General features: G+C 32.5%; 1 long non-coding RNA gene across 1 annotated transcript in view; it reads left to right on the top strand.

The window, feature by feature from the left end:
• Window positions 1-269: 269 nt before the first annotated feature.
• Window positions 270-14,810, top strand: part of LOC122514491 — a 779,718-nt gene continuing 765,177 nt past the window's right edge. Inside the window, exon 1 of the long non-coding RNA XR_006303066.1 lies at window positions 270-316. This is a non-coding gene — a long non-coding RNA (uncharacterized LOC122514491). The remainder of the gene's footprint in view (window positions 317-14,810) is intronic.

Below are 14,810 nucleotides of genomic sequence, written 5' to 3' on the forward strand. Positions count from 1 at the left end.
TTGACCCTAGAGCCTAGGCTCCCTAAAGGCCATTAATTACAGTATAGTACAATATAATGTATAGATAAAACAAAACGAAAATTAAAATTATGTAATTATTATTAAACTTATCATTATATTAGTAGTAACGCACAGTAAGTAGATAAAAGTAAAAAGAAAATAGTAAATAATAAATAAAAGTATAATGGTTCTATAATAGTAGTATAGTAGTATTGGTTCAAACCAATAAACATATGGTTTAAAAAAAAAAAAAAGAAAAAATTAAATTAAATTAAATCGTAAGTCACAAAACACGCTGAAAATCTCTATCAATAAAGTAGATATAACACAACATATATATAAATATAATATAACCCTTTTGGCTTCCTTCACGACGAATGGAAATTACGCAAACAGAAATGAAATACGCATTCCACGTGTATGCACCGTGTGTTTAAGTAATGTCGGACAATTCTAAATGTGCGAGAAAGGTGGTGGTAGTAGTGGTTAGTTTCTGAAGGTAGTTCAGTACGTGGCCCCGTATCTAGATGGTTCGTCGAAAGACCCGAATTACCTACCAGGAGGTCCTTCAAACTCATTCCCCTCTTTCACTGCCTCTCTCTCACTCTTCCTACCATTCTTCTTCGTTCCAACTCCTTTCACCCCTTTTGACTCCTTATCTCTATCGACTTACTCTCTTCTAAACCCTTTCACTACCATCATCAACACTTTCTCCATTCCAAAAGCTGACTTGCAATTACAGTTTTCCAGGGTGGCCTCCCTCCTTTGACCCATGGGCGCTCATTAAAATTACATCAACGTCGGTATGTGTAGCCAGAGAGAAAGAGAGAGAGGGAGAGACGGAGAGAGGAAGAGGGAGAAAGGGGGGGAGGATCCTACTTAGAGCAGCCAACATGCTGAAATGTGGTTAGGGATTTCCGACAGGCACTCCGAAAGCCACGTCGTCGTTCACTGTGTTGCCTCTCGGACCGACCTTTACTGTTGTATAAATTTGACGACGTCGAAGTATTATATTATATAACGTAGCTAGTCATTTTACGAGAGGAAGTGCTCGCTTTGCGTCTTCTCGAACAATAACTTTTGCTGATTTTCACGTTTTCAACAATCTCATAGAAAGTATAGATATAGAATCCTATTTACGCGTCTCGATGATAAATTATATTCGGTACGTCGTTGGAAATGAAAGGGAACGAACGATATGATCTCTTCATTTTCACTAAATAAAAGAAAGAGAGAAATGAAGAGAGAGAGAGAGAGAGAGAGAGAAATAATATCAACCAGGATCGAAGAGAACGATCATTTTCGAAAATACTTTTACTTGATGAAAGATCTCCGTTGGAAATTCACAATCGAACTCGATGCTATCGTCGAACTTCTTCATTCGACATCAATGAAATATAATTTAATTCGAAAGAAAAAAAGAAGCCAATGGTAAAATTGTAAAGAAAAAAATTCCCCTGTAATTCCCTCTTTCATGCCTTTTAAACAATCCCCTTTTAATCCACGAAATATCCGATTGTACGTATATTCCGTGTATGTGTATGTGTATTATATATATGTATACGAAACGTGCACATGAAAAATCGTTATCAATATTTTAATTATCGTACGATGTTAAGACGAATGGAAGAAAATTTTCTCTTTTTAATACGTTATTGTATGCCAATTCGCGAAATAATATTTCAAGAAAAAAAAGATAAAAGATAATTAAGAAAAAAAGTTTATCTTTTCCCAAAGAAATATAATTTTCTATGAGAAAACAGCATTTTCAATATATGCCTCGTTCAAGATTTAAATATAAAGAAAGAATCTCTTCGCTAAATTGAATATACAATATGATTTTTATTTTAGAGAAAATATCTTTTCGTTCTTAATAATATTAAAATATATATTTTATAAAGGTGAAGTATCAAATGAATCATCTTCTCTCTCTCCGTTATATATTTTCATCAAAATAATCATGAAACTTATTTATTCGAGAATTCTTCTCTCCCTTTTCTTTCTATACAAAATGTAAACCAAGCAATCGGATATCAAGGTAAAAATATAGCACGCAAGTTTAGATCGTGGTATAGTTGATTATTCAACTAAGTGTCAGGTTAAGTTGGGATAGAGTGTGCATAGCGTGGCTGATTAGTCAGCTGCTTGCTTCTATCTACGATGTCGTATTTGATTTACTCGTATTGTTCTCTCAGTTAACTGAAGATATACTTCGCTATACAACGATCTAAACCTATTTGCTATAAGTTTGAAGAATATCAAACTACACGTTGATATCATTGATTACTCGAGTCTGTTATTTCTCATTAAAATCTATCGAATCACAAGGTCCACTTTTCTTCCAGAGAAAATTCATTTTCTTTCGTGCTGGAAAACAGATTATCGATGTATGTGAGTACTCTCTTCTTTTCTCTCTCGTAGTTCCACGAAGTTTTAAAAAAAGAAAGAAAAAAGAGATAGAGCAAGAGAGAGAAAGAAAGATGAATTTTATCACTTCTTGCGCGAATATCAACTGACGAGAATTGCTGTCGAAGTTCGCTTTCGACCTCGATAACCAGGAAAACGTGTAAAACCCGTGGAAGAAAGTGCACGTCGTAGCTTGTTCGAGCAACCTCGAAAAATTCAACGAACGATGCTCGTATATTTACTTGTAAATATCGTATGGTAAATCGACGTCCCAGCTTATTTTCCGAGCATCAATGAACGCGCTAGGATTTCCTACGTGATCAAATTTTGCTCGACAAATTTCAAGATTTTACTAAATCTACGAGGAATATCCCTTTCTTTTTTTTTTTCGTATGTATTTACGATGAAAAACGATTATATGATAAATAAACTATTGTTTTAAACATTAGATACCGGTCAAAAGTCTGGAATACTTTATATATTTAGAGAAGTAAGAATTTAATACAGAATTATTTATTATTAGTATCTTTTTTTTAATCAAAAAATTGTATCAAATTTTAATGGAGATCGGCAAGTGATTACAAACTTTTGGTCGATAATATATATGAGCCGTTTATTTTGAAAGTGGCCTAACTCCACTTTTCATTTTTTTCCGGTTACCCACGGTAACATGTACAGCTTCAAATTATCTGTCAATAAAGCATTTAAGATTTTTATATTCCGAGTAAATACGGTAATTCTGGACACATAAGTTTTCAGAGTTAGTTGAATCACTGAACCGTTTATTTTGAAAGTGACCTAACTCCATTAGGAGTAGAGATTTTGGTGTGGTAGAAATGGCATTAAAAAAAAATAATTTACTGTTTGTCCCCCGAGAGTATTACAATATTATCAAAAAGTGTCGGAAAGGTAATAACTTTATTGTACATGAAATGAGACAAGAAGATTTTGTATCAACAAAATTATTAGAAGACGCAATTTTTAAAAGGGTAAAGAATTCTAACGGAGAACCAATAAACTGGTTAAAAATATGTTGGATGCGTTTTGTCAAAAATGAATAAGATTTTCTATAAGTCATCAATGAATGAGAACGAAAATTTGAAAGTCCTGAATTTAATACCACGTCGGGGTAGACCAAGAAAGTTCGAAAATATTGTATTGACACCACTGTATAAAAATATAAGACAAATTACAACCGCAAAATTTAAGGACATAATTGACTTATTACGATATATACCACTGGAACATCATGATTTCTTTAAATCCCTTTAACATACACAAAATGTAGATGAGTAGAAAATTGTTTTGTAATTTATGTTTGTACAAATATTTTGAATCGCATAATTTATGTTTCTAAAGTGTTATAAAGATATGTAAAATAAAATAAGTATAGTTTTTTCGCAATTTGAAGCATCTTAAATTATGTTGAATTGACTTCGGTTCCTTCAAATTTTATAACGAATCTGGTTGTTAATTTTGAAAGTGGCCTAACTCCATTCTTGGTAAGAAAACGCATATTATTCACTTAATAATTGCCATTATTTTAATAGGAACTGTAAATTTAACACCTTTGGATACACTTAAGCAACATAACTCATTGTTATTCTTTACGAATATTTTTAATTGCATTGAAACGCAAACCTTTAAATATCTTAATTTAAGGTTATATGGAGTTAGACCACTTTCAAAATAAACGGCTCATATATATTCTATCTGATAATTATTTAATGGTAGATAACATGAAGCATAATATACATATTAAAGTGAACAAATGATAAAGCATAATCGAGAATGACGATCGATAACGAAGTAAATGCAAAGTTATTCGATATCGAATTATCTTCTCAAATTTCCGTCATAGACAGTTACTTAGAAAACTTCGTTAGGATGACGGTTAAGTACGTCGGAACTTTCTTTGCGTTAGATAAAGATAAAAATGGACAACAACAACAACAACAAAAAAAAAAAAGGAAAAGAAAATTAACGTTATTATATCGCGATAATAAGGGACACAGTCACCGTCCCATGTGATTTTCTATTTTTTTCTTACAAATATAACGTATTAAAGAGTTAATATATTACGACAGTATCGAGTCACGAACACGAGTCCGAAATCAAAAATAAAAGTAACACGTGTAACGGTTGGTGGTGCATCAAACGATTCGCATCTACTGCAATTGAAAGTGAAGGCATTCGAGATGGATTATCGAGACGTATAACGTCTGCCACGAAAACGTCACATAGAGTCGTGCAATTCACTGTATTTCTCAATTTTTCTACGAAAATTGCCAACCCGTGAGTAGTAAAATTCGTATCGAAATGAAATAATACGCGTTTTCGTTAAAACTATGGATTATAATCATTAGATATCTTTACGCTATTTCATTTACCAACAATCCGAACAAGAATGAGTTTTTTATTTATGTTTTAATTAATTACTTAATAAAGAATTTGTGCTAAAACATATTTTTAATCCCTCCTCTCTGCATACTATATAAAATAAATGAAAAAATAAGGTTATTTTTAATAAAATATAAGTGTGCTATGTATAATCCTCGTATCAAAATAATTTGACATTTGAAAAGTTTGGAATTATAAAAATAGTTATTATTTCAATTACGTAAGTTATAATATAATTAGAATTCAGCCATAGTTCGGAGTGTATTTAAAAAAATGTATGATACAATTAAGTGGAGAATAATACTGCGTATAAAAATTAATCGAAAAAAGTAGTAACATTTTTTCATTCGAAGCACAGTAGTTTTGGAACAAAAATTGTATTTAAAAATTGTAAATGTAAATTCCTTTTACAGCCGTTAGATTTATAATAATCGTGGAACGAACTGTATTCAATTAGTCTCTGGACTGTCCATTGATCATCCTTCTATCCGCATGACAACGATTTGGAAAATTTAATCTATAACACTCAGCTGTTGCTGTTGCGATATTGTCACAGTTCGACCGATATAAACAGACTAAAGGTAGGATGAATAAGTAGCGAGACTAAAGATAAAACATAAATATTGAAGAGATCAAAAAATACGAAAATATAAACGAAAGGAAATGTTTTTAGTTGATAGTTAGATGTATGTACGCATGCGTACTTGACAAATTATTTAAATACGATGTTTTTTATTTATTTTTTTTTATTTAATAATATTTTATTGACCCTAGAGCCTAGGCTCCCTAAAGGCCATTAATTACAGTATAGTACAATGTAATGTATAGATAAAACAAAACGGAAATGAAAATTATGTAATTATTATTAAACTTATTATTATATTAGTAGTAACGCACAGTAAGTAGATAAATGTAAAAAGAAAATAGTAAATAATAAATAAAAGTATAATGGTTCTATAATAGTAGTATAGTAGTATAGTAGTATAGTAGTATTGGTTCAAAGCAATAAACATCTAAAATGAGTGTCTAAAACAAAATAATTTTACTCTTTTTTCAAAAATGATCGTTTAATATTACTTATTTGTTTAATAATTATTATTTCCTTCGAATAATATGCCTTTTATCATATTAATGTATTAACTATCTTTATTATAGATTTCTAATCGGTATATAAAAGCCGTTTTTTTTAATAATACAATATTATGCAATTTATGTTTCATTATTAACAAATTCAAAGTGACGTTTATTTTAAAATTACTAAATGATTAAGTGCTCATGCGAAAGCATTATGATAAAGTCAATAAACTGCTATTAAATGAAATACAAATAATAATGATGATGAAGATGATGATAATGACCATTAGAATAAAGGTAAAAGATTAATGGTGTTTCTTTATTATCTTGATTGTATTAATAAATCAATCTCGATATTTTAGTTATTTTTTATTTATTAAATAACTAAATAATAACTTTATTAAAAATAATTATTAAAATACAGATCAATAATTGAATCTTTGCTTATCTACTTTAATAATATTTGAAAATAAAAATAATTGTGCCTCTCTAAACCATTCAACGTTATTAAATTTTCCTAACGTTCCTTGATAATAGTTAAACAAAGTTAAAAAGCGTGAAACATAATACATGACATATTAATCAAACAATATTACTGATCCTTTAATAACTCCATCATTTATTCCTCATTTAAAAACAATGAAAAACACATTAAAACAGTAATAATAAGTACTTCTATTGTTTCCATTTATATGAATAAAGGAAATCCAAGTTGAATAACGATCATTACTGGAAACTAGCACCCGTATCTATCATGAAATAGAAACTACGAATAGCACGTTGTATATATATAGTCTTACTTATCTTAATACTTCTTAAAGTATTGCGTGAGAGAGTAAATCGAAAAGAGAGTGAGAGATACAGAAACTGTATAGGAGGATAGTAAGAGAAAAGCATTGTGTTAATTCACCATGAGCTTTGAGAATGCAAAGTTCTAACCCTTCTCTCTCTCATATCGGGTACACGCATCAACCAAAGCAACACGGATATTCTCGTTGTAGCATCTCCTGACTAAGGTACGTATATGTAAGTATACACAACACTCCACCCTCTCTATGTCGTTTCGAACGGTACTATACGACTTCGTCCTATTGTTAGTTTCGCCTATTGTTGAAAACAATTTCGCAGAGCTCCCATAGAAAGGGCGTGCGGGTTTCGTCGGCGGAAAATGTCTCGAGCGAGTGCTCGCTCCTACGCGATACGCGGAAATCGCGTATTTTACGTTGTTGCTAGATGTCTCTTCTCTCTTCTCTATCATTTCTCTTCCTTCTCTTTCACACATACACACATACACACATTTTCTCTCTCTCTCTCTTTTCCATACACCACGGTTTCCTTCTCTCATATTCTTTATCTATTACTTTTCTTCCTAAATACACAAATTCCTTCTTTCTCTCTCTCTCACTTTCTCTTTCTCTTTCTCTATTATTAATGTAGGATTCGTGAAAAAATTGGACCGACTGGACCGGGACTCGAACCCGGATCTTCCGCTTTCCGGGCGACTGCTCTTTAACCATTGACCTATCCAAGGCCTACCGTCCAATCTTCTTACGAACGCCTATTTAAATTTGGCTTGGAGGTGCTCGCATCCCACATATATATATTATATTATTATATATATATTATATTATATATGTAGGATTCGTGAAAAAATTAGGCCGTTAAACTGACTGGACCGGGACTCGAACCCGGACTTCTAGTTTCCGGGCGACTGCTCTTTAACCAATTGAGCTATCCAGGGCCTACCGTCCAATCTCCTAACGAATGCCTATTTAAGCTTGGAGGCCCTCGCATCCCAAACTAATTTTCTCTATTTCTAATTCTATCTCACTTTAAATCATGTCGTACAACTACCGGTGATGCTGGCAACAGGCCGCCTGACGACCACGAGATTCACCAATAATAATACATCAGCTGAAATAACCGAATGTCCTGGGCTATTGGCTTTTTGTCGATGCAATAGATTTCACCAAAATATAAATCGTCCGGCGGTACGGTAAATTAGTCGTGACTGTGCGAATACGATATACATATCTACCACGTCTATGGGAAAATCCGTAAACGTGTTTCGACGCCTCGTATCCAGACTCGTGAGCCTGGAATGATTCCGCTGAATCGTTTTGTATATTCGAATTCTCTTTAACTAGAGATCTACCTTTAGATGACGGATCGAAGTATTTCGTGAAAAGTGAAATTATTTTTACGTTCTTATCGATCTTTTTATCGTTAATCTTTATATTATCATTCATATTCGATTATCCGAAGCTTCGAATTATTAATATCGATCAAAATCATTACAGGAATTGATGAGTTTGTTTAAAAACTCAATCAATTCCATGGGGGTGGAATTTAAAAATCTTGAGAATGTAAAAAAATTAAAAGTGGTATAAGTTTAAGATAAATAATAAGCGGAAGAAATAACAGGAAAAGTATAGATCGGTTAGGAAAGTTACAAAGAAAAAACAGAAGTAACAAGTACGCAATATAGAATTTTGGGTCAAAGAAACTCTAAAGAATAGAATAGAATAGAATAGAATAGAATAGAATAGGATAGTCTTATAAAAGCCAATCAGATGAATTGGTTATGAGTGCGAGTATAAATGGAAAAAAAAAACAAATGGATAAAATAGCTTATAATTGTAATTAGGAAATTGTAAGTCAAATCCTATAAATGGCCGGGGAAAGCTGAATAAATATATTATTTTATTATTATGTATGCATTTAGGTATTATAGAGTTTACCAATCGATGGAATTACATACATATGCAATATCAATATATCTACATATTTTTAAGCTCGCTAATTATCATATTTGATCAATTATTAATTTAAAAACAAAAATATATAAAAGAGAAAAAAAAACAAGAAAATATCACGTGAAAAATCGTTGAAGCTGTGGGGGGTGATGAAACGAAACGAATTTTCATGACGTGGGGAATACCAGTCTCTGATGAAACTTTACGGTAGAAGATCCGTCGAATTTACGGCATGCCAAGGCATAAATCGATGCCATACAACGTCGAAAGTGTAAGTGTCTCGTATAAACGAACCCCCTGCAATCTGTCCGTGCCGGTTTAGAAGACGAAACAACGCGCTTTCATCTTAAGCCTTCTTATACTTCGTCGAGATAAATCGTCGAGAGATACTTTTCGTCGATTAACTTAACTCTCCTCCCTTTTTTCTTTCTTTTTTTTTTTCACTACAATCAGATTAAGATAAGAACGATGTAAAAATGAGTATATTTAAGTATACTTATTTTTCAAACGTTTTATATGATTTATAAATGATCGTAGATATTTTTATTTGAAATATGTTGAAAAACTATATGGAAAAGTTTTGTCGCGCGCGTTCATTTTTGAAATTAAAAGAATAAAAAAATAAAAAATAAAATACATTTTCAATACGATAAATCATACTTAATAATGAGATTATAAAAACATTGATTTGCAATATTTATAAGAGAACATACGTGAAAATACAATGGTAAAATGATGGAGCTATTATGGATAGATAAAAAAGAATGACATTATTCGACAGAGAATTTTCCGATAGATCTAATATTTTGAATATTTGAATATGTCGGGTTATCGACAACCGACATTGGATTTTATTTTCAACGTGTAAATCTGTTAAAAACGAAAAATGTGTGATAATAAATTCTTTTTATATATCTTTTATGTGTTCTATACAGATTTGTATAAAAATGATATTTTACATATATATATATATATATATATATATATAAACTAATTATAATAATAAATAAAATGATGTATTAATCAACAAATTATAAAACTTCCAAATATGTTTAGTAAAGAAAAATAAGTAGCAAGAGAAAAAAAAAAAGGTAATAAATAACAAATGGTTAATAATCGTCCACGTCTAACGGCTATAAGATTTGTTTTTCGCGTGATTGTTACGTCCGATCTAACTTTTTCAATTTCATCGAATCGCGTCGAAGCGATCGCGTGCAAATCTCGATGACTCGACTATAGGGAAATGACGAATGTACGTTTTACGATCGGCTGCCTAGCATTATCGGTTTTGCAAATCTACGGGGGAATGGGGGACAAAGCCAAAAGGTTATGCATCCACGGTAACATTGAAGATACGATAATGCACATCGTTTAGTTCGATATGACGAAAACGTGCATATGACGCAAAACTAACGAGAAATCGTTCGTAAAGCGATCAACTGCAGATACGCCGATATATGACTGTTAAATAATTGTCGAACGACTCCAAACACACTCGTTCCAATATCAACGATACTTCTGGCATGATACCGAACCGATTCTCAGATTTCAACTTACTCGCGTTGATTGTCCGTTCGTTATTTTGCTATTGTATTCTTATGACGTATATGACGTGTAATTATATAACTTATCGAAACATCGATACGAGATTAATGTTGGTCACACGCAAATTTTATTCGCGAATTTATATATCTTTTAATGATATTTAATAAACATTCAAACATTAGCAAATGAATTGTGATCACTACTGCGCGAATACAATGTATACGGATATAATATCAACTTTATGGTAAAAAATTAAAAAGAAATTCAACGTAAAATAATATTGTTTATTATTAATAATAATAATAATAATAATGATAATATATTTATATAATATTCGATGTAATTGAAAATAATTTGGATAAACAACGGCGGTGAGATATTTTATTTGTTATTTTAAGACAACTCCGTTGAGTATCGCACAATGGAAATTGCGATGCTCGTAAATAAATTCACGAATAAAGAGTGATTATGATGATCCAACCGTTCATCGATTTTGAATTGGACATCTAACGGAATATAGTATAATAGCAAGGCAGCAGGGCTCACCATAAACGAGTATTCGTTTTCAAAGAATCGTTTCAAGCAAGAGATGGAATATGCGAATCGACGTGCGAGAAAGAGAAATTTATTCGATGTGCTTGGCCCGACACGGATTTCGAGGGATAAAAGTATCAGAACGAATTCAATGAAGAGAGCCTATCGGTGTCCTTTATTAAGGAACCTTTGAGCCCTTCTCTGATCGCTCGACATAAAAAATACCGAAGCAAAGGGATCTCTCACATTGGCGACATATAAAATCGATTACCGTTCTCGATAACTGGAGAAAAGGAAACGAATCGGGTTGGTTACTATCTTTTTACTGTTCCTATCAAAAAGATGATTACGATTTTTTATTCTCTGTCTCTCTCTCTCTCTCTCTCTCTCTCTCTGTTGGTATTTCGAGCAGCTCAACGAAATTGCTTATCCGATTTAACATTCAAAACGACATATTAACTTCATGGAAGCTCTATCTTTCCTGCAGCTATTAATTTCCAAGTCATAAATGAGCGGTCATGAAAAAAGCATAAAACATGAAAAGATAAATCATGAAGAATAAACGAATGAAAAATAATAGTTACAATAAAGAGGAAAAAAAGAAACAAGAAAACAAAAAAGAAAAGTTTCCACAGAAAAGAGAGTGAGATGATTCCAAAGATTGATTATACGTGTATCATACTAATCAACGATTAGTTTGTTCGATGGAAAGTAAGAAAGAACACCATTGAAACGCGAAAGCTACGAAAGAAGTGTGAGAAAAGGCATACCTATCGGAAAAAGATGTCGAGGTTGATGTCGTTGTCAGTCGGTTGTCGGTTACTCGATGAAAGAGACTTTCGATGGAGTCTTGTGAAATTCTACGAGAACAGGAGAATGTTAAAATGGAAGCACGAAAAATGGGGGAACCAGTCGTTCAAAGGCAAGAAGAGAAAAAAATAAAAAAAAAATAAAAAATACCGCGGAATAGAAAAAGAAAAAAGATGCGTTAAGTTAGTGTCGTTAAAAAGTGTTCGAGCATCTTGGATATTGGCCTTGATAATGGGCTATTCTCGTAAACGCTTGTTTACTCTCTCTTTCAGTAAACCCTTGAGAGTATTCTTCTTTCTCCTTCATTTTCTTCTCCTCTTTTTCTTCTCCTGTTTTCCTTTCCTCGATTCGTATCTACCAGGTAACACAGCCATCCCTCTTAAATCGTCTCGTTAAAGCGTGACGCGGGGATAAAGTCATCCAGTTTAATACGCGACACGTTGTCGGAACAATAAAGGTATACAAGGAAAATGAGAAAAAACAAAGATGATGACAATAATAACTACTCTTTTCGAGCGCAAACACGTGTGTTCTCTAATTAAACAGTTTCGGTATAAGAAACGTTTATACTAATTCGTAATTGTATGGTAGAAAAGCTAGTACGTACGCTTGTTTACGTATATTCCGTTAAGAACACTTTGAAAAAACTTCATGAATTAATTAAAGTTGCACGAGTTAAAATGTTAATAATTGAAAGTTCTCGCGAAATATGCACAAGTAGGATTTGCGTTAATATAGCAGATCGTAAAAGGACTATAATTTGGATTATACGATTTTGGAATATTCGTCGATCTCTTATATTAATATACGAAAAGTTTGAAAATAAACTGAATATATTTATTAATAATAGTAAACCTCCAAAGCAACAATTGTATAAAACGAATAACATATCCTAAAGATTTGTCAACATCGTTGATATTCACATTCACCGGATAATATAATGAATAAATATCAATTCAGGTTTTCATCAGCATATTTGCAATATTTTTAGATTAACGTCTCATTGGATTTGGTAGAACCAGTATAAAGAAATGAAAAGAAAAAAACAATCTAATCTGAAATGTCAAACGCACGAAGAAGACATTGGAAGAAAACGTCGAGGACTTCTCATCGTGCTACGATTTCCTTGACAATTTCATCTTTCCTTCGGTGAAAATTCTTCGATGCTTTTCGCGTGGTCTCGTGCGTTTGGCTTTAAAGCAACGGGAGGACTATGGCAGAGGGAAGTAGGCATGGTTCGAACTCTAGCCGAAGGAAAAAAAGCTTTATAAATAATCCGAATTGCTTTCGACAGCTCTATGTTGTCACCCTCACCTCACCGCGTCGACGAGATCAACGGCAAACCACAGAAGTCGCGACTTCTCCAACGTATTCGTATTCCGTGTATCACATTTGGAAATATGCGAGAATAACTCATTAATAAGAGAAATACATTTCCAACGTGAATCTCGGCTATTTCTCATTTCGATACGATTGTTATAACTCACAAGGATTTATATATTTTTGTCTATTTTTCTTTATCGTTATAACACTTTCATAAATCGTAAAAACATAATTATCGTTCCAAAAAAATCATATATAAATCATTCAAAAATTCTCTCCTACCCCTCGTATAATCAATTTTTAGATACCCGTTATATACTTCCGCTTTGTAGGTACTAAAAAAAAAAAAAAAAACAAAAAATATTTTATTTCTTTAAGCAAAATCATTGTTGTCGCATCGAATTTTTGTAGTCTCTTTTCCTCTCTTGACGGATATCGACGTTTATTGTAAATTACATGACGGATAAAGAAAATTTCAAAAAAAGAAAAAAGAACAAAACAAAACAATACTTTAGAAACACAGGGACTTTTTTCTTTATAACCTAAATAATAGCAAAAAAAGAAAAAGAAAAAGAAAAAGAAAGAAAAGGAAGGCATATTCTTTTCCCGCGACGTCGAGATATGTCAAAAGCAGAGTTTCCCACGCCTAGAAGGCTTCTTGTTCCGTTTGCACATCTTCGCCCTTTTCTTTTCCCTTGTCCCTCTTTTGCCTCCCCTTCTCCCTCCCAATCTCCACCCATTCTCCACTTCTCCCTCCTCCTCCTCTCTTTCTCTATCTTTCTCTCTCTCTCTCTTTATGGAAAGTAGAAAAATTTCCATGCGCCCCATTTCGGATGTCTTTCAAATGGGTATCCATATTCGTAGATATAGCATCACACGTACCTAGCGTACCGACAGTACGAATGGGAAACGCGAATGCTAACATTTGTCTAGTGTCCGACTTTAAATAGAGATGCGAATCACGATATCACTACGACGGCGATGCCTTTACGAATGAGTAAGTTGGACGTTGGTTGCTTCATTCTACTCCTTCGATGAATACTTACGAAACTCGTGCTTCTCGTCTTTCGAGAAATCCAACTTTGTTTTTAACATTTATAACGTACAAATGTTATATAATATAAAAAGTAAGAAAAGAATTTTCTTTTGATAAAAAAACTGGTGTGTGTACTTATGTACGCACGTATGAAGTTATACTTCTTTGCCGCACCAAAACGAACATAACCTCAATAACCTCAAAAATAACTTCAAAAAAAATCTTCAAAGAAAAAAAATAACTTAAAAAAATAATTATTATTATATATATATAAAAAAGAATAAAAAAATATCAAAATATGGATATCAGTCCACACTAAATATAAGAGAGATATATCGAATTACTTCACGCGTCAACAGCCATGGCGCGGTTACAGCATTAGTTCTCGCTTCGATCGTTTAAGTAAACTGGCGCTGAGTACGATTAGTATTTGGATGGGTGAAAGAAGAAAAGAAGACAACTTCATGCCGTATACTTGAAATCGTTTTGCCGCGCGTCGTAAATACCGACAAACTTCATGGTGTCGTTTTTCCAGACGCTCGGAACAAAATCACTCCCCATTACATTTTCCCCAACGCGCCAAAAGAAGTATAACTTCAAAAATAATAATAAAAATGTAATATTAAAACGTGTAATTAAAAAATGAAACGTGAAATTGACGTTCATTCGTCAATCCACGGATTGAGAAATGATTTGACTCGAAACATTGCTATTATGCCACGCAATTTGAATAAATTGATTATATTCTCTTCGAAATGGATAAAAGAAAAGAAAAGAAAAGAAAAGAAAATAAAAGAAAAGAAGAAAGTAAATAAAAGTAAATTAAAAAAAAAGATACCCCGGTCTTTTTCCAGTTCCGTAAAGCGAGCGACGAGACGAGGAATTTGTAGAGGGTACTTTCGGTTATCCTAAATTCATACATCTTC

This window comes from Polistes fuscatus, unplaced genomic scaffold (genome assembly GCF_010416935.1).
Source record: "Polistes fuscatus isolate 324 unplaced genomic scaffold, CU_Pfus_HIC Scaffold15, whole genome shotgun sequence".
Taxonomy (NCBI): domain Eukaryota; kingdom Metazoa; phylum Arthropoda; class Insecta; order Hymenoptera; family Vespidae; genus Polistes; species Polistes fuscatus.